Here is a 25,258-nt window from a genome sequence, read left to right as displayed (position 1 = left end):
CTCAGTGAATAATGTCAATTGACATATCTTCATAATCATTGATTTATTCTTCTGCCAGCTCAAATCTGCTGTTGAGTTCCTCTCTTGAATTTTTCATTCTAGTCATTGTATTTTTCAAATCCAGAATTTCTGTTTGTTCTCTTTAGTTTTATGAATGGTTTATTTTAACTCTTTGCACATATTTAAAATAGTTGATTTAAGGTCTTTGTCTAATAAGCTCCATGCTTGGCCTTCCTTGGGAACAATTTCTTCCTTTTTTTTTAAATTAATTTTTATTGGAGTATGGTTGCTTCACAATGCTGTGTTAGCCTCCACTGCACAACATGATGAATCGGCCATGCACATACAGATATCCCCTCCCTTTTGGACTTCCCTCCCGTTTAGGTTACCACAGTGCACTAGATGAGTTCCTTGTGCTATCATGTTCCCATCAGTTGTCCATTTTATACATAGTATCAATAATGTATATGTGTCAATCCCAGTCTCCCAATTCCTCCTACCCCACCCCTTTCCCTCTTGGTATCCATACATTTGTTCTCTACATTGGTGTCTCTATTTCTGCTTTGCAACTAAGGTCACCTATACCATTTTTCTAGATTCCACATATATGTTATTATTACAATATTTGCTTTTCTCTTTCTGACTTACTTCACTCTGTATGACACTCTCTAGGTCCATCCATGTCTCTACAAAATCACCCAATTTCATTCCTTTTTATGGCTGAGTCATATTCCATTGTATATATGTACCACATCTTCTTTATCCATTCCTCTGTCGGTGGACATTTAGGTTGTTTCCATGTCCTGGCTATTGTAAACAGTGCTTCAATGAACATTGAGATGCATGTGTTTTCTTTGAATTATTGTTTTCTCTGGGTATATGCCCAGTAGTGGGATTGCTGGGTCATATGGTAGTTCTATTTCAGTTTTTTAAGTTTTCCATAGTGGCTGTATCAATTTACATTACCTCAGGGACAATTTCTAATAGTCCTTTCTTTTCCTGAATGTGGGCCATACTTTCTTGTATCTTTGCATGCCTTGTAAGTTTCTGAAAACTGGACATTTTAAAATATATATATTGGCAATCCTGGAAAACAGATTCTGTCCCCCTTCCCAGGATTTCTTATTATTGCTATTTGTTCTTCTTGTTCCTATTTGTTTGTTTAGTACCTTTTCTGAACTTTGTAATGTCTGCATGTTTTATCATATGTGGTCATTGAAGTCTGCTTGGATTGCTTAGTGGTCAGCCAGTGATTTGACAGAGATTTCCTTAGATGTCTGGAACCAATAAGTCTTCCAGACTTGGTTGGTGGCATACATTCAATGCTTAGGCATGTATCGGGTTGAGCAAAAAGTTCATTTGGGTTTTCCATAAGATGTTACAGAAAAACCCAAATGAACTTTTTGGCCAACCCAACAGTTTACAACTCTGCTTTAACCTTCACTTTCTGATTGTGTTGAGGCCTCCAGTTCAGCCAGAGATGGAGCCTAGGGTCTTCTTCGGTCTTTCTCAACTGTGCACGTAGCCTTAGGCACGTGTACAACCCTGCAAATATGTGTGGCCTTCTCAATTCCTAGCAATATGCCAGAGATTTTGAAATCCCCTTATGGAATCTTATTCTCAAGCTTTTCCACTTAAGTTTTTGGTCATCTTGTTCTTTGTCCCAGCTGTTATCACTGTCTCAGGCAGACATGATGTTAAAAAGTTGATGCTGGGCTTCCCTGGTGGCGCAGTGGTTGAGAGTCCGCCTGCCGATGCAGGGAACACGGGTCCGTGCCCCGGTCCGGGAAGATCCCACATGCCGCGGAAAGGCTGGGCCCGTGAGCCATGGCCACTGAGCCTGCGCGTCTGGAGCCTGTGCTCCGCAATGGGAGAGGCCACAACAGTGAGAGGCCCACGTACCACAAAAAAACAAAAACAAAAAGTTGATGCTGATTTTTGTTGACAACACCCCCGGGAAAAAGGCTGGTTGCAATGGGTGAACTCTGAGTCATGTCAAATACAGTTTTTCAAGTGGGAGTTTCCATGGAACTTCCAGACAAGTCAAATAATGACTGTTTTCTGGGAACTGGGCTTTAGAAGAGTTGCATCCTGATTCTGACTTTTTTACTGGCTTGCAGGTCACTGATTTTCATCATGGTTTCAACATGAAAGCGCTGTTGGTTTTCAAGGCTACCATAGACATGGGAGTAAGGGAATGGGAATAGAGAAAAGTAAATAGCCACAAAGCTAATGCTGTTCTTGAGATTCAGCTGTTTTTCTTGAATAAATATTCCCTGGATTGTTGCAAGCCTTTGGTTAATTTTAAGAGTTCTGAAAAAGTCGATATTGACAGTTTGCACCATTACTATCATTGCTTTTATGGAGGAGGGGATTTTTGGAGATCCTTATTCTACCATTTCTGCTGACATTATTTTACCTTCATTTTTTAATTATTTATTTTTATTCTTCTGCATCCTAGTGAGATAAGGCCAAATGGTACATTTCTTGCTAACATTAAATGAAATCTGTAATCATCTATCATGTAATGATATAAGACACAAGTCTTTGAATTTTGTGTAGTTTTTGAATTTTGTATATAAATATATTTTCTGGATTTTTACCTTTGTTTTTGAAGGAGTTTTCCACTGCTTAAAGAATTGTAGGTTGACAGTTTTTTCTCTTTCAGTATTTTAAAGATGATTCCTTGCTGTCTTCTCATTAGCATTATTTTTGATAAGAAATATCATCCTTAACTGTTCCTATGTAATATGTCTGTTTCCTCTGATTTTAATATCTTATCTTTATCACTGGTTTTGAACAATTTGATTATAGTGTGCCTTGGTGTGGTTTCCTTCATGTTTTATATGCCTTAGGTTTGTTGAGTTCCTTGGCTTATAGGTTTTTATCAAATTTGAAAAAAAATTTAATCATTATTTCTTCAAGTATTTTTTCACTATCTTCCCCCCATTGGGTGAACTGAGCTCTCACTGATGCTTTAATTCCTTTCTTTTTATTTTTTTTCTCTCTGTGTTTCATTTTTGAAAGTTTCTGTTGCTGTATCTTCAAGTAAACAACTTTTTTTTTTTTTCTGCAATGTCAAATCTGCTGTTAATCTTGTCTGGTATATTTAACATTTATATTTATTATTTTTTTAAAATGTCATCCATCCTCTACTTAATATGTTCATTCTTTCCTCTAGCTTCTAAAACATAGAAGACAATTAGAATGACTGCTTTAATGTCTTTGGTTACTAATTCTGTCATTGTATTATTTCTGAGGCAGAGTTTTTTTCTCATTATAGGTCATTTGTTTTTCTCTACTTTTTTCTATGCCTGGTAATTTTTGATTAGATACGAATTTTATCTTCTTAAATGTTGGGTATTTTTATTCCTATAATAAATATTTTCGAGTTTTGTTCCTAGGTGCAATTAAGTTACTTGGAAATAGTTTGATTTCTTTTCTGATCTTAGTTTTAAGAAGCTTTGTTAGGTGGGACTAAGGGAGCATTCAGTCTAGGGCTAATTTTGCCCTACAATTGAGGCAACCATCTCTGGGTGTATGCTATCCAATGCTGAGTGAATTATGAGAATTTCCACTTCGGCTGTGGGAAGATAAATTATTTTATTGTATTTTTATTTTTTTAATACATTTATTTATTTATTTTTGGCTGAGTTGGGTCTTTGTTGCTGCACGCAGGCTTTCTCTAGTAGCGGTGAGCAGGGGCCACTCTTCCTTGCGGTGCGCGGGCTTCTCGTTGAGGTAACTTCTCTTATTGCGGAGCACAGGTTCTAGGCATGCAGGCTTCAGTAGTTGTGGCACGTGAGCTTCAGTAGTTGTGGCTCGCGGGCTCTAGAGTGCAGGCTCAGTAGTTGTGGCCCACGGAGTTAGTTGCTCTGTGGCATGCGGGATCTTCCCGGACCAGGGCTTGAACCCCTGTCCCCTGCATTGGCAGGCAGATTCTTAACCACTGCGCCACCAGGGAAGCCCTATTTTATTGTATTTTTAAAACCACTTTATTTTTCCAATGGAAATCTATTATTTTTAAAAAATTATTTAATTTTATAGGAGTAGAGTTGATTTATAATGTGTTAGTTTCAGGTATACAGCAGAATGATTCAGTTTTACATATACATGTATTCATTCTTTTTCAGATTCTTTTCTCATATAGTAAAACCACTTTATTGATGTGTGATTGACAGGAAGAGATATTTTTCCTGGCTCTCTTTGAGCCATGGTAATGCCCTCTAATCACTTCAGGGGGTTCTTTCCTTAGCTTTGTGTCATTTCCTCATGCACATGCATTTATCACTCAGCTGAAGACTCGAGGAGGACCCTCTGTAGGTACCTCTGTGCTCTCAGCTCCTTCTCCTTAAGTCGGGGAGACCACCAGGCTTTGTATACATTCCGCCTCCCGGCACTGTAGCTGGGCATCACTCTCAAGGAAGTACATTGGGGCAATTGTAGGGAACACTTTAATTGTTTCTCATTTCCCAGGGGTTATTGTCCCTTGTTGCCTTATGTTCACTGTCTTGACAAGTATTGTTTCATGTATTTTGTCCTGGTTTTAATTGTTTCACGTGTAAGTCCTATCCCTTTTAGACCATCCTGGCTTAAAGCCAAAGATCAAACCCTACAGACTTTTTCTCATGGAAAACTATTCCTTTGCTATACTCAACTTTCCTAATTTCATGAAGTTTAACGTGATTATTTTCTGAGAAGAACTTCGGGGTCCTGGAGGTACCTAATGACTTATATCTCTTATCCTGTTTGGAACCAGGCATAAAGGGCCAAATGCGAGTCAAAGAATCAACTTTACAAACGTTAAAACTTCCACAGAGAGTGCACTTTGGACACTGGGCCCAAACTGAGTATTTTATTGCTGCTGGCTAGTCTCAGGAAAAGCATTTGGGGAGCTGCAGTTCTCTCTGTGTCAGGTGGAGAGCCCGGTCTGCTCTGCTTCTCAGAGGGGAGATGGAAGCATGGAGGGTCCATGGTCGGTTCTGCTTGCTGAGACATTCAGGGGCAAGAGCTCAAAGGCCCGGTTGAGCCCGGGACCTTTACCCCAGACCAACTCATCCTTCTCTTGGGAGGAGCAAGAGAGGAGGGTGCAGAAATAGCCTGGCCTCCTTGTCTGCCACACCATTCTCTTCTGGGAAATTATACTGTATTAGTCTTATTTTGGCTGAAATAACTAAAAAACCCAGACTCAACTGGCTTTATAGATCAAATGACTTAATGTCTCCTAGGAGAAGTGCAGAGAATGGGCAGGTCATAAACATGACAGATCAGGGCTCTAGCTGCCCCCTCTTGGCTCCGTCTTTCTCTTCTATTGGTTTCATCCTCGGGTTGCTCCTTGCATGGCTGCAGTAAATAAATCCAGGTGTTATATTCAGACACAACAGCATCTTGTGTGAGAAGTGGGGAGAGTCTTCCTGGGTGGTAGTATTTATATTCCTAGAGACTCCTCAGCAGACTTTTCCTGTCTCACTGCTTGTGATTGCACTATATGCCTATCATCTCCAATCTCATTCCCAACAAAGATGGGTAGTCATCACCCAAAGTACTTACACTATCACCTTATTGATTCATTGGTTTAGATTCATTTATTCTCAATCTGCGTCAAAGAGACGTCACTAGTTACAGGGCTGGGCCAGTAACTGGATGAGGCAAATGCGGTAAAAGTTTAAGTGCTGACTCTGTAATTACAGGAACCTGAGTGACTGCCTCAAATTTTGCGCCGTAGGCACTCCGTTTGCCTTGTCCCAGTCCTATCCCTGCTAGTTACTGTGGGAAATAAGAATAAGGCATGACGTTTGCCCTTACAGTGCTTTTGTGTGGTTGAAAAGCATAACTTGTGTGCACATATAATTTGAGGCGGTGTGCATGAAGAACTATTAACTGTCACAAATAGGAGCTAAGGATTTAGAGGAGAGTATGATTTGAGCAAGGTTTATGAAAGGGAGAACCTTGGAAAAAACCTTAAAGGAGAGGTAAGTTTTGAACACGTGAAACCCATGGGGATGTGAAGAAAACTAGCCAAAGAGAGGGCTAGAGGGACCGTTAGGGGCCAGATCATGGAGGCCTGGGCGCCAGCCTCAAAGGTCTGCGCTTGCGAGGCGGCAGTGATGTGTAGGAAGACTCGTGATGGCTTTTGAGGACTTTTTACAGTCTTCATTAAGGCTGTGGAGATGAAATTCAGATCATGTGGTTAAGGCGTGAATTTTGGTAAAGAAGGGAAAGATTGTAAAGCTATTCTTTGGAAAAATTTGGTGATGAGGAAGTGGCTTGAGAATTTTGCAGGGTTGAGAAGGAATTCTTTTTGTGGGGAGAAATGAGGTTTTGTTTGTGGTTTTGGCAATAGGAATGTTGGGGAGTTGAGAGAGGGGCTAAAACTGTGGTTCAGGAGGGTTAGAGCAGGGTTCCAGAAGAACTGGGTGTGGAACAAAGTCACAGAGGGAGGAAAGCACTTTGGGAATTACTCTTTTCTCTCATCCAGGGGTGGGAAATATATATAGAGAGAGATTTTGAGGGAAGGGGATGAAATTTGGGACAGTGGTGCATTGCAGAATTTGCAACATACACCTCTGATCCTCTTGGTAAAGAAGGAGAGAAGGGCAGAGGTTGGTCAGGTACTTGAGTGAGAATGAATTTTAAAACATCTGCTGGCGGAATGGATGAATAAAATAATTGTTGGACAGCTCTGTGGGCCCTAAACTTAAATGAATTAAATGACTTAATTCATGTAGAGCTTTTGTAGCAGTGACTAGAATTTAGTAGGCACTCAAATAGTGAAGTTGTTACTACTACCACGTTATTACATGCTGGGTACTGGGCTAGGTAAGTAGAGACCTCATCAGAGCTCTTAAATCATGTTCTCCAGTAGCCCGTAACAAACTCAAAGGTAGAGCAGTCAGTGGCTAATGGCGATGCCCTAGAGCTGAGGGTTGGTAGACTGTCACAAGACCGTGGGGTCTGGTCCCAGGCCCACTGTCAGCTGGATGACCGCACGGCAGCTCTAGGGCAAGAGGTGAGTGGCCTTGTTCAAAGCAAATTCCCGGCCAGGAACAGAGCAATAGTGGGAGGGAGATGGGGGCAGGGGGGCAAGGTAGGAGAGGAGAGAGCAAACAGCACAGCTCGTGGTAGAGTATTTTGCAAAGATTTGGCCCAGCCAAGGAGTCAGTGTTTACCAAGGAGCTTGACTATAAATCAGGAGCAGGACCAATGCCCATTGTCCAGCCTAAACACACACTGTCAGGATTGGGGCAAGATAGAAGTGGGCTTGTGAGTGGGTGGAAAGGGGTCAGGTGTGAAGTTGGTGAAGGAGAGAGAAGGGGGCTAACACTGAGCCCTTCTTAATGCTGAAGGCTCTACTGAGGGTTCATGGGATTGTTGATAGGAGCCTGGATTTGAATGTATTAGAGAAAGGAAGTTTCAGAAAGTCACTGTTCCGAGCTGTCCAGCTAATGTGCTGGAGCTGGCCTCATTGCCCAGTTCCGTGTGAAATATTTAAACTACTGAATGTATTTGTGTGTGCTAAGAATGTTACAGAAACAGCTGTGTCTGAAACATAGTTGACTTTATTTTCCTAGACAGTCTCTCCCCTCCTCACCTCTGCAGTATCACAAGCGGCTTCATTACTGTACAGGTGCCCAGTTTATAAGGTGGGAGCCTTCCTCAACCGTCTTGTGGTTCTCATACTTCTTGTCCAATACAAGGAGCCTGATACTCGCTCCTCTTTTCTCTCATGTTCCGAAGCCACCGGTGATAGGTTTTTTAGCTCATCACCTTAGTGTCACTGTCGTCAGTCCCTCATCAAATTATAAGAGACCCGCTTGTTTAACACATTATTCAGAATCATGTGCCAGGTTCCTCCAGCTTAAAGATGATAAGGGCTTATCCTAATTGCAGTCAATGGCCTCCCCCCAACTCTACCTGACTTACCTCATTTCAACAAGTCTCTCTAGGTTGGCTCCCCTCTGAGGCTCCCCTCTTAGCTGGTCTCTGAGTGCACAGACTGGTGTGAGAGGTGCTCAGTGCCACTGCAAAGCTCTCCCCCGCACGGTGAGCAAGGGCACGGGCGAGAAGGTAAATCATGATGGAAGTGGCAAAGGACCAGTTGGTAGTTAGTGCTATGAACTTTTTACATGGACAGAAGTCACTTAGAGCTTCATGGAAGTGAGAGATCAAAACATACAAAACACATAAAAAACAAAGAAGAAAGGTTCAGAATTGATTGTGGGTGGGTAGGAGGAGAAATTGAGCAGAGAAATGAAGGCAGGAATGCCTGCAGGCTGCCTGAGGAGTAGCAGATCCGTGCAGGGGTGAAGTAGGAGGGAAGTTCAGAAAAGTTGATCTGGATCAGATTGTGAAGCATATTAAAGTCCAAGCTAAGAAGTCTAGGCTGAGAGAGAGAACGGAAATGAGAAGTGTACGTTGAAAAACTTTATTAGGAACAGGGTGTGAGAAAGTGGTGTTCTTTTGCAGAGAGACGTTTTAAGATGCTTAATTGGTGGTGTTTAGGATGGTTCTGGCTTAGGATGCTGTTGTCTTAGTCTAGGCTTCAGGTAATGAAGGTCGGGACCTGGGTTGTCGTAGTGGAAATTCATCAGTAACATGTACTGTGTACCTACTATGTGCTAGGAACTGTTCTAGGTTCTCGTGGGGAACATCTGTGCTAGACGTGGTTCCTACTCTCAAGTCACTCACAGTTTAGTGGGGGATGTAAAGCAAACAAGTGCAGACATGGCACATTCTGTAAGCCAACTTGGAAGCTGATTGTGTGGATATGAAGGATGTAGGAAGAGCCTGGGGCCTGGAGTAATGGTGGAGCAATTGAGGGCTTAGAGGGATCATGCAGGAGGTGTAGGTCTGGGGCAGAAAGGATGCCTGGCAGCTGGGTATGTAGCAGGGTATAAGAGAGAAGCTCAGAGCTGCTGCTGCTGCTGTCACTGACCCAGAGAATGGGATGGCAGGGACGCCCTTGTTTGGGGGACACTAGAACTGATGTAATTGACACATTTTTCAGGAGACCAGTGGCTGAACCATATAATTAATGAATATGAGATGATAACCTTATTCTAAAGTGTCATACCCATTAAAAATATTCAAGTACAGACCACTGAAAACAAAAATAGAAACAAAAAGAACAAGTATTAAATTTTTTGTGAAATTTAATTAAACCAAGAAATCAGGTATTAATACATTGAATCAAGTTTGTTTCTAATTGTGTATTAAATTGTAACTATTACTACTACCACTAGGTGTCACAAAGATTCAGTTTTTAAAGGCCCTACACCTCTTGAGGCTGTGGCTTTGAAACATTTCTTTTTGTACAGAAATGCGGTTTTCTAGTATTAACAAGTATAATGAAATGCTACTTTAAATTTTTTAAATTATTATGAAATACCCCAAATATGCACAAGAATACACAGAATAATGCAAGCAGTATCTTTTACCCCAACCCAGATCTAACAAATACTAACTTTTTATCATATATTTGACAGTCAAAAAAAGACTAAAATCTTACAGTTGATGTTCTTTTTGTCCTCCTCCATCCCATTCCTCTCATTTCTTGCCCACAGATAACCATTACCTTGAGATCAGTAGATGTACTTCCCAGATACACCCCTGATGTTTTCACACAAATGCTAATTTATTTATTCAAAGATAGCATCAGTATTTTGGGGTGAGATTTTAACAGTGTTAAATGGTATCATCCTATAGGTGTCGTTCTGCAGCTTGCTTTTTTTCATTCATGTTATATTTTCAAGATTTATCCCTGCCGGTTCATGAATATCTACTTCGTCTGTTTTAACTGCTGTATAGTGTACTGTCGTACCTGTTCTTCTACAGGCAGCTGTTTAGACTATTTTAAATGCTTTATTTGTATACATACGTCTTTATATGTACCTCTTTGTGCAGATGTGTGCCTTTGAGGAAATCTGATTGTCTGCACATTGTCCTTTGACTCTCAGCGACATGCTGTCCTGGTAAACCAAGGTCTGTCTGTCAGACCACCTTCCCAGAGAATGTATCAAGGACCACGTCCCTGGTATTCTGACACAATGTCCTGATGAAACAGGTAAGGACGAAATGTGTGAGAAACTCGAGCATGCACCAGAACCTTCTGGAGGGCTTTTTATTTATTTATTTAATCTTACATATCATCTTTTTTTAAAAAAAATTTTTTAACAGCTTTATTGAAGTATAATTGCTTTACAATGGTGTGTTAGTTTCTGCTTTACAACAAAATGAATCAGTTATATATATACGTATGTTCCCATATCTATTCCCTCTTGCGTCTCCCTCCCTCCCACCCTCCCTGTCCCTGGAGGGCTTTTTAGAATGCACCCCCAGTAAGGCAGTAAGTCTGGGCTGGGGCTGGAGAATTTGCGTTTCTACCAGGCTTCTGGGTGGTGCTGCTCCAGCTCAGCGATCACACTTTGGAAAACGCTGCTCTAGGGGAGATGAGGCCCCCATGTGTGGTGCCGGTGCCCATTCTCGAGCTTCTGGACTAGGGTGAAATTGCTTCCCAAAGCGGTCATGTGAGTTTACTAGACAATCCTACCGGCAGGATATGGGGTTCCTTTTGTGCCATTTCCTTTCCAGTACTTGGTAATGTCACACTTCAACATTTTTGCGCATAACTGAGTGTAATATGGTAGCTTCTTTGTTAATTTGCATTTTCCCTGATGTTAATGAGGTTACAGACCTTTTCATGTTTATTGCACAATGGGTTTGCTCTTCTGGGAGTTGCTCCTTCATATTGTTTGCTTATATTTGTTATTGATTTGTTTGTCTTTTTCTTATTGATTTTCTTTGTTGGTTGTATGTGTTGGGAAATCTCTCAGTTGATGGGTTGCCTTTTAACTTGGTTTATGGTGTTTATTGTTAGGCAGAAATGTTGTTTTATTTTAGTTAACTGTACCTTTTTTTCCATTCATGTTTTGTGCTTTTTTTGGTCTTTTGTTTAACAAATTAATGAAGCATTATTAATTCTGAAAAACTTATAAGATGCCCAGTCTGATTTAAGGATTATCTTTAAAAATTATTTCCATGTATTTTAACTTAGATTTTTTCAAATTAATTTCCTTCAAGTATAATCAGTAATCAAACCGACAGTTTAAAAATCAGGCTAGGGACTTCCCTGGAGGTCCAGTGGTTAAGACTCTGTGCTTCCAATGCAGGGACATGGATTTGATCCCTGGTTGGGGAACTGGGATCCCACAGGCTGCACGGTGTGGCAAAAAAAAAAAAAAAAATCAGGTTAAAGCATGATTTTACCAGTTATACTGAATAATAAAAACAATTCTAGTTTGTAACTTGTCCATTGATGATATTGCTGAAATGATATTTTAAGTGCTAAAAATGAGCTTATTGCCGTTTAAACTTATTACTTCCACCACTACTAATACTTTTGGCCGTTTTATTTGAGGATTAAACAGTTTTTCCAAGGAGAAAGGGAGAAGAGCTTTTGAATCAGAGGACTCCAAAGTATAAGTTAGTGTAGGAGAAGTTACCAGGTAGGAGAGGTGTGGTGTGTGACTTCCAGGCTCGTGGCGGTCGGCTAATGCGATTTTCCATGTCACAAGAAATGCTTGCCTACTCCAGAATGTCCCCTGTGTGGCTACACTGGCCGGAGCAGCACCAACTAGATATTTATTTGCATCAACATGATTTTGAAATTCAGTTTTCTCTGATGTTACTGGCTCATTCATTCAAAAGGAAGAGAGCACTTACTATGTGCCAGGCAAGGTATGCAAGATGCTTTGCAGTATGTTACTCCCTTTGTAAGGCAGGGATTGTCCTTATTTTACAGAGGCAGCAATGGAAGTTCAGAGAGTTTTTAAAGCTTCCGAGACTCTCACAGCTAATCATTGAGAGAGCTGAGATGCAAACTCAGATTTCTCTGACTTTACAACTTTCTTGCTATCACTGTGTTCTCTCAGTAACATTCTATCAGAGCCCACTGTTTGTAGGCATTATTAGCTATTCATACTTTAGTGTGACTACTTTGCTAAATATTAAGCAGGTTATTTTGCGGAACCGTGAAACCTAGCTGAATTGGATATACTGTAGGAATAGAAGAGCTGTCGCTGGAGGGTTTGAACTTGGCCATAACACCTTCTTAGAGCCTGAAATACTGGTACCCAAGGGCAGCACGGGGTGACAACCAGACAGGAGGAGGTTCACTTGCTTTGTCCTTTTTCCTAGGGTAGTGCTTCTCAAATTTTAATTTCTTATAAATTAATGGAGGAGAGGGGATTCTGTTAAAGTGTTGATTCTAATTTCCGAGTCTAGGGTGGAGCCCCACATTCTGCATTTCTAACAAGTGGGCAGGTGATGCTGAGGCTGTTCATTAGGGAACTACACTGAATAACAAAGGCCAAAGTTATACTCAGAAGGTGTGTGTGGAGGAGAACGGACTGGAGAAGAAAGAAAATGTGTTTGGTAGGCACATGGGTCACTGGAGGAGTTTGAGGGCCAAGCAGCAGTGCAGCAGTTTTAAGGAAGGTGAGGAGGCTGCTGCCTGGGTGGGGGTGATGGGGGAGGTGGGTGGTGGGCACTGTGCCTGCAGTGCCTTTAGTTCATGCTGTAGGTTCAGAGCCCAGGCTGAGCACAGTGTCACTTGCTCCATTATGGTGTCTGGTGATTCACTAGATATGGTGCTGCAGTACAAGTGATCCTCATGGCTCAGAAGCCAGCAAAAGCAGATCACACTGAGCGGTGGAAGTAGAGATGTGTTTGCCTCATTGTCCAAGGACCCTTTGGTGTAATTCTGGAGTATTCAATAGCAAGCTTTCTGCATTTGAGGCTGAGAAAGGCTTTTTTCCTGAGCTCTGGTAGCAGAAAGTATTAGAGTAGCTGGCAGCAGCTAAATAAGTAACCACACTTTGTGGGTAATTACTTTTTTATTATCTTGAATTAGGAAAAAAATGAAGCGCTTTTAACTGGCAGCACAGTGGGAAAAGGAGAGAATATTTGGAGTTGGAAGGACTGAGTTTGAGGATGGTGTCACTTACCAGTTGTGTAACCCAAAATAAATCACCGAATCTCTCTGGGCCTGGGCTTCCTCCTCTGTTAAATGGGGACAGTACCCTGCTGAGTCATTGTGAGAGCTGACTGAGCTGACACTTGCAGGGGTGCTTTGTAAACTGCAAGACTTTCTATATGTATTTATTAATATGGAAAATTGGCATCAGAGACATCAGAGACAGAGTAGGAATGGGAGGCTGCTTCCACATAGGTTTGTGGGGTTTTTTTCACATAGTTTTTTTTTTTTTTTATCGAAGTATAGTTGATTTAATGTTGTGCCAGTCTCTGCTGTATAGCAGGGTGACTCAGTTACACACATCTTTACATTCTTTTTTATATTCTTTTCCATTATGGTTTATCCCGGGAGATTGGATGTAGTTCCCTGTGCTATACAGTAGGACATTTTTGTTTATCCATTCTAAATGTAATAGTTTGCATTCACAAAGGTTTTTAAAATCTGTTTTCAACCCCCCAAATGAGACAATTTTATAGACATTTCAAAACATGAAATACTTCTGACCAAATTTTATTTATTTTTGCATTGGAGGGTCAGTTTGGCCTAAATTACCTAAATAATGATTTTAGTTTCTTATGTCATTTAAAATATTTAGACCTCAACAACACTATTCATTTATATAAAAATATTGTCTAGAGTAAACAAGAGAAAGGCAAAATATCAAGAGAAGACTAAAGCCAGATGACTTCATGACTGTAATTTTCTTTCTCTACAATTTTTGCCTCTAAAATGTTCACCCTCCCTGTTTAGGTGTTTGAGATGGGGATTTGTTTAGTGAAGAAACTATTCTGGGAAAAAAGTGACGACTTCTGTCTCTGCCATACCCTTTGGCTGTATTGTGAAACCGTAGGTCAACGATTTAACTCCATTTAGTAAATTGTGGACTGAGGTCATATAGTTCACTGTCAATCCATACACTTCCCAGATTTCCCACCAGTGTTGATGAGTTTATGGTGAGTTGACTTAGAGGGAAGGATGTGATATTTTAAATTTCTATAAATGTAATAAGGTCAGTTGGGATAACCTTCAATTTTAATTTATCTTTTAAAATTTTTATCAGAGTGTAGTTGCTTTACAATGTTGTGTTAGCTTCTACTGTATAGCGAAGTGAATCAGCTATACGTATACATATATCCCCTCTTTTCTGGATTTCCTTCCCATTTAGGTCACCACAGAGCACTGAGTAGAATTCCTTGTGCTATACAGTAGGTTCTCATTAGTTATCTATTTTCTACATAGTATCAATAGTGTATATATATAACCTTCAGTTTTTAAAATAAAACTGATTTATAATGACTGGCTACGGCCATGATGATTCTATTTCAAAATGGAAGTTATGTGCATATGTATAGTCTTTAGCGGTAAGCTGACAGATGTCTAGACACATCCTAGCTATCTTCTAAGTTTAGAGTTGAGAGGTGACGGCTAATTCCTTGAAACCATGTATAGTATATTTAACATTCATATTGATTGCTGTGAATTGACTCATAGACTTGACTCAGTGTTTTTCTCCTTTAAAAATACGAAGTCATTCTACAGCAAAGCTATTTTTAGCCCAGCGGAGGATTCCATAGAAGCACTCTGAATTAGTGATTCCCTAACAACGTTGGGCTTGTGTAGGCCACCCCTTCCTTCCCTCCACCAAGTTTACGCTGAGTTGGGAGATCAGCTGGCCAATCATAGGCTGCTCTTCCATCCCACCCAACTTTCTGCTTTTTCCTCCAAAATTACTGGCTAATTTAAACACACCCATGTCGCCTCCATTTTTACTTCAGTTGGATATTTACCTTGGCGAGTGTGTTTGCTTACATAAAAAAGAGTAGTGTTTACTTCGTGATAACAAGAACCTTCAGAATATTGCTTTTTTTAAAATATAGAATCACATATTTGTAGAAATCCTTACAGAAATGGCTTGTTCAGGGTGTGGGGTTATTTTCAAATTTTATATCTGTAAATACTGCTTAAACTTTCTGGAGGCTCATTTAATACATCCTGACCTGTTGAGTAAGACCTGGGGAATGACGTAAAGGCAAATACGCCAGCATTTGCAGGGTAGGAGACTGACACAGGTCCCTGAGAGCACCCAGTCCTCCCCAGAGCGCCAGCACTCACTCACCTCCTGGCAGGGTCTGACTCATCCTGGGAGCACACAGTGTTTGTGTTTATTGTCATTATTACTCTACTCTGGCATCCCATGAATTCACCCAGGTCAGACACGTGGAAGTCGTCCCTGAATCCTCCCACCTTTTTGCTTCCTACATCCAGTGAGGTATCAAATCCCACTTCTGCTTTCCGCCTATGCCATGTAATGTCTCTGCCTCCAGGGCAGCCCTCTCTAGTCTGGTCACCATAGAACGATAGCAGCAGCTGGCAAAATGGTTTCTGTAAAAGTCTGCATCTGATCATATGCCCCATCCATGCACGTCTTTTGCTTGAAACCCTTCACCAGCTTCCCTTTGTCATCAAGAAAAAGTCTGAACTCCTTATAAGACCCACAGAGCCCTTCACGATCTGGCCTCTGCCACCACCTCTAGTCTTCTCTCTGACAGTGCCCCAGCCCACGCCCCAGCCTCACTGAACCGCTTGAAAAATCATGAAGGCTTCACGCTCTCTCTAGCTTGTGGGTCTCGGTAAATGTTCTTCCCGTTGCCTAGAACATTTTCTCCCAGTGTCTCCTGGAATACCTATGTTTGTCCTTACTGTAGAGGGCCTACCCTATTCCTGGTATACAGTAGGTGTTCAGTTCATGTTCAAAGAAAGAATGTGTGGCGTGTGAGCATGGGAGGAGGGTGGATGCGTGGATCCCTGTGTAGCTGAGGTGGAGCCTGTCCTGGTCATGCTGCCCAGCTGCCTTCCTGCCACTACTGAGACTGCACCCCAGTAGGGCATGTGGCTTCCTATCCATGTCTTGTCCCCAGCACAGTCTGGCTTGCAGAGAGCCAACAGCTAGCCTGGCCTTCTGGTGTAAGCCTAGATTCAAAGTAATTGTTCCTGCTAAGGCCAGGGGCTGGGCCGCCTGCTAGGGATTTGCCTTGTTTGGCTCCAGAACTGCCTATGAGTCCTCTTTGGAAATCCTGCTCGTTGATTGTCAGTTGACAGATTGTACGGTCTTCAGCCTGGGCTTTTAACTTCTCATAGATTTTTCTTCTACAATGAAGACTCAAGAAGATAATTTTTAATTTTAAGTGGTAACTTTATTTCTATGGCTTGGCAACCACTTATTATTTTTCATTTTCTGCTGCAAACTCCTTGATGGCAGGAATCATGCTGGGTTTTGTTTTGCTGTTTGTATCTCCAGAGAATAGACTAGTGCCTGGGACACGACATAGTAGGTGCTCAGTAAATAATTCAGTGAGTAACGTGAATGAACATAAGAGTGAAGGAGCCAAGGTAAATATTTAGTTTAAAAAAATTTTTAGAACACTTTTTTTAAAAAGTAAATTTGTTTATTTTATTTTTAGCTGTGTTGGGTCTTCTTTGCTGCACATGGGCTTTCTCTAGTTGTGGCGAGCGGGGGCTACTCTGTTGCCATGCACAGGCTTCTCATTGCGGTGGCTTCTCTTGTTGTGGAGCACGGGGTCTAGGCGCATGGGGTTCAGTAGTTGTGGCTCATGGGCTCTAGAGTGCAGGCTCAGTAGTTGTGGCACACAGGTTTAGTTGCTCCGTGGCATGTGGGATCTTCCCAGACCAGGGATTGAACCCGTGTCCCCTGCATTGGCAGGCGGATTCTAAACCACTGCGCCACCAGGAAAGTCCCTAGAACACTTCTGGATTTACGGAATTATTGCAAAGTTAGTACAGAGTTTCTGTGTATTCTGAACCCAGTTTCCCCTATTATTAGCATCTTACAGTGTTATTGGATCTCTTTCTGAGCTCTTCCCTCGGTGATCTTTCCAGTTTTTTCCCCACTCTGGGCCTCCCCTTTTTGGTCTTTTGTCCAGAAAGCTGGGTTTCAGTTACCCCATTCTGCTGTACACTTCATATGGCCAAGCCTGTATCTGAAGCCAAGTGGCAGAAGATACACACAGAAAAAACAACAGGGATTGGTTCCACTTTCTTGGGATCACAGCTTCTCCATTCAGAGAGGAAGTTTCCCCTCCCTTAGAATTTTAGGTGCCCACGGGCCTCCACTGCCAATTTTGTCACCATGGAATTGTCTGGGGGCTGGGGCTCAAGAGAATGGAAAAAAGAAAAACCCAAAGGATTTCCCTCCACTCTTGCAAACTTAGGGAATCCCCTTTCCTGCTCTTGATCAAGTCAATAAAAGGGCCTCTCCCAGAGCTTTCTCTGTGTGGGCCCTGGCACCCACTTCTGAGTTTTGCACTGCCTTGGGTCCAGGATACAGGAGGGGGGGAAAAAAGGGAACCTCACTGCCTTTTTGGTCTCTTCCCCTATTTGCCTACTACTGTTTACTTTTCAGAATCCTCAAACAGCTACTCCATGCATTCTGTCCAGATGTTATAGCTGCATTCAGTGGGAGAGACAGGGTGGAGTGTGCTTATCGTGCTTATTCCATCTTGTTTGGAACTAGAACTCGACAGGTTTAATTAACTCTCAATTTTTTTTTTTTTTTTTTTTTGCGGTACGCAGGCCTCTCACTGTTGTGGCCTCTCCCGTTGCGGAGTACAGGCTCTGGACGCGCAGGCTCAGCGGCCATGGCTCACAGGCCCAGCCGCTCCGTGGCATGTGGGATCTTCCCGGACCGGGGCACGAACCGGCGTCCCCTGCATCAGCAGGCAGACTCTCAACCGCTGCACCACCAGGGAAGCCTCAACTCTCAAATTTTTATCTAAGTAACACATACAGGGGACTATACCTATATAGATATATGGATATATTTCCTTCAAGAGAAAATATACCAGTGTATGAACTATGCTCATCAACCTATGAGTGGAAGGATGTACTATATTATTTTTGTTTTCTGTATTTTCTAAAAATTTCCCACAGTTACCATAAATTACACCAGAATAAAACTCAACTTTTTTTTTTTAAAGAAGCCTAATACAATTGAACCTTGTAATTAGAACCTCACAGCACCATTTAATATGAAACGTTTTGCTTTTATTTCAGTATGAGAAACCAGCCTAAGAAAACCCAGAGGTTTGGGGATGTTGTATTGCTTTCTAGTTTTGGAAACATTTTGCTTATGCCAGTATCAGATACTGTTTTGATTGCTGTAGCTTTGTAGTAAGTTTTGAAATTTGGGAAATGTGAGTCCTCCGACCTCATTTTTCTTTTTCAAGATTGTTTTGGCTATTTGAGATCCTTTTCAATTCCATATTAATTTTAAGATAAGCTTTTACATTTGTGCAAAAGAGGCCCCTGGGATTTTGATAGAGATTGCATTGAATCTGTAGATTGCTTTGGGTAGCATTGCCATCGTAACTGTTTGTTTTCCAACCCATGAATATGAGATGTCTTTCCATTTACTTAGGATTTTTAAAATTTATTTCAGCAATTTTTAGTTTTCCAGTGTAAAACTCTTGAACCTCCTTAAATTTTTCTAATTATTTTATTCTTTCTGATGCTATTATAAATGGAATTGTTTTCTTTTTTTTAATTAATTTATTTTGGGCTGTCTTGGGTCTTCGTTACGGTGCGTGGGCTTCTCATTGGGGTGGCTTCTCTTTTTTTTTTAACATCTTTATTGGAGTATAATTGCTTTACAATGGTGTATTCGTTTCTGCTGTATAAAAAAGTGAATCAGCTATACGTATACATATATCCCCATATCCCCTCCCTCTTGCGTCTCCCTCCCACCCTCCCTATCCCACCTCTCTGTGGGGTGGCTTCTCTTGTTGTGGAGCACGGGCTCTAGGCTCATGGGCTTCGTAGTTGTGGCACACGGGCTTCAGAAGTTGTGGCTTGTGGGCTCTAGAGCACAGGCTCAGTAGTCGTGGTGCACAGGCTTAGTTGCTCCACGGCATGTGGGATCTTCCCAGAACATGGCTTGAACCCATGTCCCCTACATTGGCAGGCAGATTCTCAACCACTGCACTACCAGGGAAGCCCTGAAATTGTTTTCTTAATTTCCTTTTCACATTGTTCATTGATCATGTATAGAAATACAACTGATTTTTGTGTGTTGATCATGTACCCCAAAGCTTTGCTGAATTAGTTTATAAGCTCTAATAGTTTACTTTTGTGTGGATTCCTTAGGATTTTCTATATGCAAGATTATGTTATCTGCAAATAGAGATAGTTTTAGTTCTTTCTCTCCAATTTCAGTGCCTTTTATTTCTTTTTCTTGCCCATTTGCTCTGGCTGGAACTTCCAGTGCAGTGTTGAATAGAAGTGGTGAAATGGGCATCCTTCTCTTGTTCCTGATCTTGGGGGGTGGGGGGGAAGCTTTCAGTTATTCGCCTTTGAGTATAACGTGAGCTGTAGTTTTTCCATAAATGCCGTTTATCATGTTGAGGAAGTTCCTTCTAGTCCAAGTTTGTTTAGTGTTTTTATCATGTAAGACAGTTGGATTTTCCAGATGCTTTTCTTGTATCAAATGAGATGATCATGTGTTTTTTCCCCCTTCATTCTATCACTATAGTGTATTACACTGATTTTCATATTTTAGTCACCCTTGCATTCCTGGGATAAATCATCTTTGTTCATGATGTGTAATTCTCTTAATATGTTGCTGGAACTTGTTTGCTATTATTTTGTTGAGGACTCTTTCATCTGTATTCATAAGGAAATACAGTATTGGTCTATAGTTCTTTTCTGATGTCTTTGTCTGGCTTTGGTTTCAGTGTAATGCTGGCCAAATAGAATGAGTTAGGAAGTGTTGCCTCCTTTTATTTTTTGGAAGAGTTTGAGAAGGATTGGTATTAATTATTCTTTAATTAAGGATTTGGGGGACTTTACCAGTGAAATCATCTGGATCTGGGCTTTTCATTATTGGAAGGTTTTTGATTGGTGATCCAATCTCTTGACTTGCTATAGTTCTTTTCAGATTTTCTGTTTATTTTTGGGTCAGTTTTTGTAGTTTGTATGTTTCTAGAAATTTGTTCATTTCTTCTAGGTTATCTAATTGGCTTACAATTGTTCATGTATACTCTTATAGTCCCTTTTATTTTAAGGTCTGTACTAATGTCACCAACTTTATTTCTGCTTTTAATAATTTCAGTCTTCTCTTTGATGTCTTTTGGTCCATTGAGCTCAATGTTTATCAATTTTGTTGGTTTTTCAAAGAAGTAACTTTTCATTTTGTTGATTCTATTTTTTCCTAGTCTCTATTTCATTTATCTCTGTTCTAATTTCTATTATGTTATCCCTCTGCTAGCTTTGGGTTTAACATGTTCTTCCTAGGTTTTTAAGGTGTAAAATTAAGTTATTGGTTTGGGATCTTTTAAAAAATATATAAGCATTTACAGCTATAAATTTCACTCTGAGCACTGCTTTTGCTACATAACATAAATTTGGTAATGTTTATTTTCCTTCATATCAATATATTTTCTAATTTCATTTATAATTTCTTTTTGACTCATTTTTGAATCAAGACTGTGCAGGTTAATTTTCATGTTTTTGTGAATTTTCTAGTTTTCCTCTTGTTACTGATGTCTATCTTCATTCCATTGTGGTCAAAGAAGATACTTTGTATGATTTCAGTCTTTTCAAATTTGAGAGTTTTGTCATCTAATATATGGTCTATTCTGGAGAATGTTCCATGTGTAGTTGAGAAGAATCTATATTCTGTTTTCAGGGGGACTTTTCTATATGCATCAGTTAGGTCTAGTTGGTCTATAGTGTTGTTCAAGTCCTCTGTTTCCTTATTGATCTTCTGTATAATTCTGTCCATTATTGAAAATGGAATATTGAAATCTCCAACTATTTCTACCTTCAATTCTGTCAGTTTTTGCTCTATGTATTTTGGTGCTCTGTTGTTAGGTGTGTATATGTTTATATTGGTTATATCTTCTCAATGGATGTATCCTTTTATCAATATATAAAGTAATTATTTTGTAACAATTTTTAACTTAAATTCTATTTTCTCTGATATTAGGTTAGCCATCCTAGCTCTCTTCTGGTTATTATTTGTGTAGAATATCTTTTTCCTTCCTTTCACTTTCAATCTATTTGTGTATTTGGATCTAAAGTGAGTCTCTTATAACAGTATATAGTTGGATCATGTTTTGTTTTTAATACATTCTGCCTTTTAATTGGAGAGTTTAATTCATTTGTATTTAAAATAATTGTGGATGAGAAAGGACTTCAGCCATTTTGCTGTTTCTTTTTCTGTATATACTTTAGGGTTTTTTTTTTCCTTAGTGCTTACCTTACTGGATTTTTTCCTTAGTGGATTACAGTTAACATCTTAAATTCATAGCAATCAAGTTTGAATTAATACCAACACAGTTTCAGTAGTATACAGAGACACTGCTCAGTCGGTCTCCTCTGTCATGTTTATTGGCCCTAATTGCAACTTTATACATACTGTGTCCATTAACAAAGGTTTATAATTGTTTTATACATTTGTCTTTTAAATACAAAAAGAGTTATGAAAGAAAACTCCAATAATACTACCTTTTATGTTTACCTGTGTACCTGTGTATGTACCATTGTTCTTTCTTTCTTCGTGTGGCTTTGAGTTACTGTCTGCTGTCGTTTAATTTCAGCCCCAGAGCCTCCCTTTAGCATTCCATATAGGGCATGTCTACCGTGACAAACTCCCTCAGTTTTTATTTATCTGAATGTCTTAATTTCCCCTTCATTTTTGAAGTATAATTTTGTTGGATGTAGAATTCTTGGTTGACAGGTTTTCTTTTTTTCCTTTCAATACTTTAAATATGTTATCTCATTGCCTTCTGGCTTCCACAGTTTCTGAAGAGAAATTGTCTGTTAATACTATAGAAGAGGGCCTTCCCTGGTGGCGCAGTGGTTGAGAGTCCGCCTGCCGATGCAGGGGACACGGGTTTGTGCCCCGGTCTGGGAGGATCCCACGTGCCGTGGAGCGGCTGGGCCCGTGAGCCATGGCCGCTGAGCCTGCGCATCTGGAGCCTGTGCTCCGCAATGGGAGAGGCCACAATAGTGAGAGGCCTGCATACTGCAAAAAAAAAAAATACTATAGAAGGTTCCTTGTATGTCATGAGATGCCTCTCTTGCTGCTTTCAAGAATCTCTCTCTGTCTGTCCTTCAGAAGTTTGACTATAATGTGTGTCAGTGTGGATCTCTTTGATTTTATCCTGCTTAGATTTTGTTGAGAATCTTGAATCTGTAAGTTTGTGTCTTTCACCAAATTTGGGAAGTTTTTAAGCATTGTTTCTTCAAGTATTCTTTCTGCCCCTTTCTCTCTCTCCTATCCCTGTGAGATTCCCATATGCACATGTTGTTAAACTTGATGGTATCCTACGTGCTTCTCTGACTCTGTTCATTTTTCTTTATTCTTTCCTACTTCTGCTTCTCAAACTGAACAATCTCAGTTGGCCTATCTTCATATTCACTGACTCCTTTGTCTGCCTGAATCCGCTGTTGAACCCCTTTAATGAATTCTTGATTTCTATTATTATACTTTTCAGCTTCAAAATTCCTAGTTGGTTCATTTTTATCATTTTTATTACTTTATTGATATTCTGTTTGGTGAGACACCATGCTGGCTTCCTTTAATTTTTTTGTCTGTGGTTCCTTTATACCTTTGAGAATATATGACAGTTGATTTTAAATCTTTGTCTAGTAAGTGCAATGCATGGGCTTCCTCAGGGACAGTTTCTATTAGTTTCTTTTTTTTATTCCTCCTTGCATATGGGCTATACTTTTTTGTTTCTTTGCATGCCTGGTAATTTTTTGTTGAAAAATGGACATTTTGAATATTATAATATGGCAACTCTGGAATAAGATTCTCTTCTCCCTGGCATGTGCTGTTGCCATTTGTTGTGGGTCACTGTTGTTTAATACTTTTCTGAACTATTTTATATTCTTTTGTTGTGTGTGGCCAATGAAGTCTGTGTTCCATTAGCTTAGTGGTTAGCTAGTGTTTTGACAAAGTTTCCTTATATACCTGGATCCTAGAAAAGAAGAAAATACTCTCCCAGTCTTTGCAGAGTGCCTCCATGTTAGGGAATTCTTCAGTGCTTAGCTAGGCCATCTACAACTCTGCCTTACCCTTGACTTCCTGTTTTTGGGACCCTGAAGTTCAGCCACAGGTGAGAACTTAGGGTCTTCTCAGGCCTGTTCTGAGGATCTGTCTGGCTCTGGTCGTGTTCTTGGCCTTCTTGATTCCCTGGTATACATGGTAGCTTTAAAAATCTCTTATTCCCCATATATCTTTTCCCCCAAGCTCTTCCTTTCCAGGCGTTTGGTCTATTCTTGCTTGTCCCAAGTGTCACCCTTTGCCTCAGTCTGCTGTGGCCAACACCTTTGCCTTGAAATGCCTTCTGCAAATGCCATCTGGGAAGCTGCCTTTTCCTGTCAGATGGAACCTCCCATTTTCTTGCCTCTCTGCAGGGCTACTTACTGCTCTGAATCCCAGCTCCTGACCTCCCTGGCTTCCCAGCCCTCTACCTCCCTGCCCAGTTATCCCCACCCCTCAGTTGGAGTCAGAGCAGTGTACAAACTCTAATTAATGCTTTGGCTTCTTGGCTGTGAAGTCTCCCCACCTGCCCCCCCCCAGAGCCTCCCTTTCTCTCTGCTGCCTTTTAAAATCCTGTAATTCCTTTGGAGTCTAGCTCAGGTTCTGCTTTTTCCACGAAGTCTTTCCACATTTCTTTCTTCCTTTTCAGAATAGCTGTTATATATGGGGTGCTTATTTGGACTTTTTACTGGATGAAGCTCACATAATGCTGAAATTACCTAAAACTTTTTAAATGTACAGTCTGAGTCAGTTATTTTTTTAATTGAAGTATAGCTTATTTACAATTTTATTCGTTTTAGCTGTACAACATAGTGATTCAATATTTTTATAGATTATGCTCCATTTAAAATTACTATAAAATATTGGCTATATTCCCTGTGTTATACATTACATCTTTGTATCTTATTTATTTTATACCTAGTAGTTTGTACCTCTTAATCTCCTTCTTCTATCTTGCCCCTCCCCACTTCTCCCCACTGGTAGTGACTCGTTTGTTCTCTGTATCTATGAGTCTGTTTCTGTTTTGTTATATTCATTTGTTTTATGTTTTTGATTCCACATATATGTGAAAACATACAGTGTTTGTCTTTCTCTGTGTGACTTACTTCACTAAGCATAATACCCTCCAGATCCTTCCACGTGGTTGAAAGTGGCAGTTTCATTCTTCTTTATGGCTGAATAATATTCCATTATGCATGTGTATGTTTATATATATGTGTGTGTGTGTGTGTATAGTATATATACACACACACACACCCCACATCTTTTTTTCTTTTTTAAATTAATTAATTAATTAATTTATTTATTTATTTTTGGCTGCTTTGGGTCTTTGTTGCTGCGCACAGGCTTTCTCTAGTTGTGGTGAGCGGGGGCTACTCTTCATTGCGGCGTGCAGGCTTCTCCTTGTGGTGGCTTCTCTTGTTGTGGAGCACAGGCTCTAGGCATGTGGGCTTCCGTAGTTGTGGCTCGTGGGCTCAACAGTTGTGGCTTGTGGGCTCTAGAGCACAGGCTCAGTAGTTGTAGCGCACGGCCGTAGTTGCTCCGGGATCTTCCTAGACCAGCACTCGAACCTGTGTCCCCTGCATTGGCAGGCAGATTCTTAACCACTGCGCCACCAGGGAAGTCCCCACATCTTTTCTATTCATCTGTTGATGGACACGTAGGTTGCTTCCACATCTTGGCTATTGTACATAATGCTGCTATAAACATTAAGGTGCATATATCTTTTTGCATTAGTGTTTTTGTTTTCTTTGGATATATACCCAGGAGTAGAATTGCTGGATCATATGGTAGCTCTGTTTTCTTTCTTTTTTTCTTCCTTTCTTTCTTTCTTTCTTTTTTTTGAGGAACCTCCATACTGTTTTCCCTAGTGGCTGTACCAATTTACATTCCCACCAACAGTGTAGGAGGGCTCCCTTTTCTCCACACCCTCTCCAGCATTTCTTATTTGTAGACTTATTAATGATGACCTTTCTGACTGGTGTGAGGTGGTACCTCATTGTAGTTTTGATTTGCACTTTTCTAATAATCAGAAATGTTAATCATCTTCTCAAGTGCCTGTTGGACATCTGTATGTCTTCTTTGGAAAAATGTCTATTCAGGTCTTCTGCCCATTTTTAAATCAGGTTGTTTGTTTTTTGGATATTGAGTTATAAGAGCTC

At 40.5% G+C, this 25,258-nt stretch overlaps 1 protein-coding gene across 3 annotated transcripts in view; it reads left to right on the top strand.

The window, feature by feature from the left end:
• LOC101289162 (S-adenosylmethionine synthase) overlaps positions 1-25,258 on the top strand; it is an 80,745-nt gene that overhangs the window by 34,033 nt on the left and 21,454 nt on the right. For 2 of the 3 annotated variants that reach the window (XR_004484959.2, XR_004484958.2), the window contains 2 exons: positions 9,904-10,063; positions 10,387-10,526. The exons of the other annotated variant lie outside the window; for it this stretch is intronic. The gene's annotated coding sequence lies outside the window, so the exon portion shown is untranslated. The remainder of the gene's footprint in view (positions 1-9,903; positions 10,064-10,386; positions 10,527-25,258) is intronic. 3 annotated transcript variants of the gene reach the window in all.

The sequence above is a fragment of the Orcinus orca genome, chromosome 14 (assembly GCF_937001465.1).
Source record: "Orcinus orca chromosome 14, mOrcOrc1.1, whole genome shotgun sequence".
Classification (NCBI taxonomy): Eukaryota; Metazoa; Chordata; class Mammalia; order Artiodactyla; family Delphinidae; genus Orcinus; species Orcinus orca.
The sequence above is the reverse complement of the archived record's forward strand: the minus strand, read 5'-3'. Positions and strand labels throughout refer to the sequence as shown.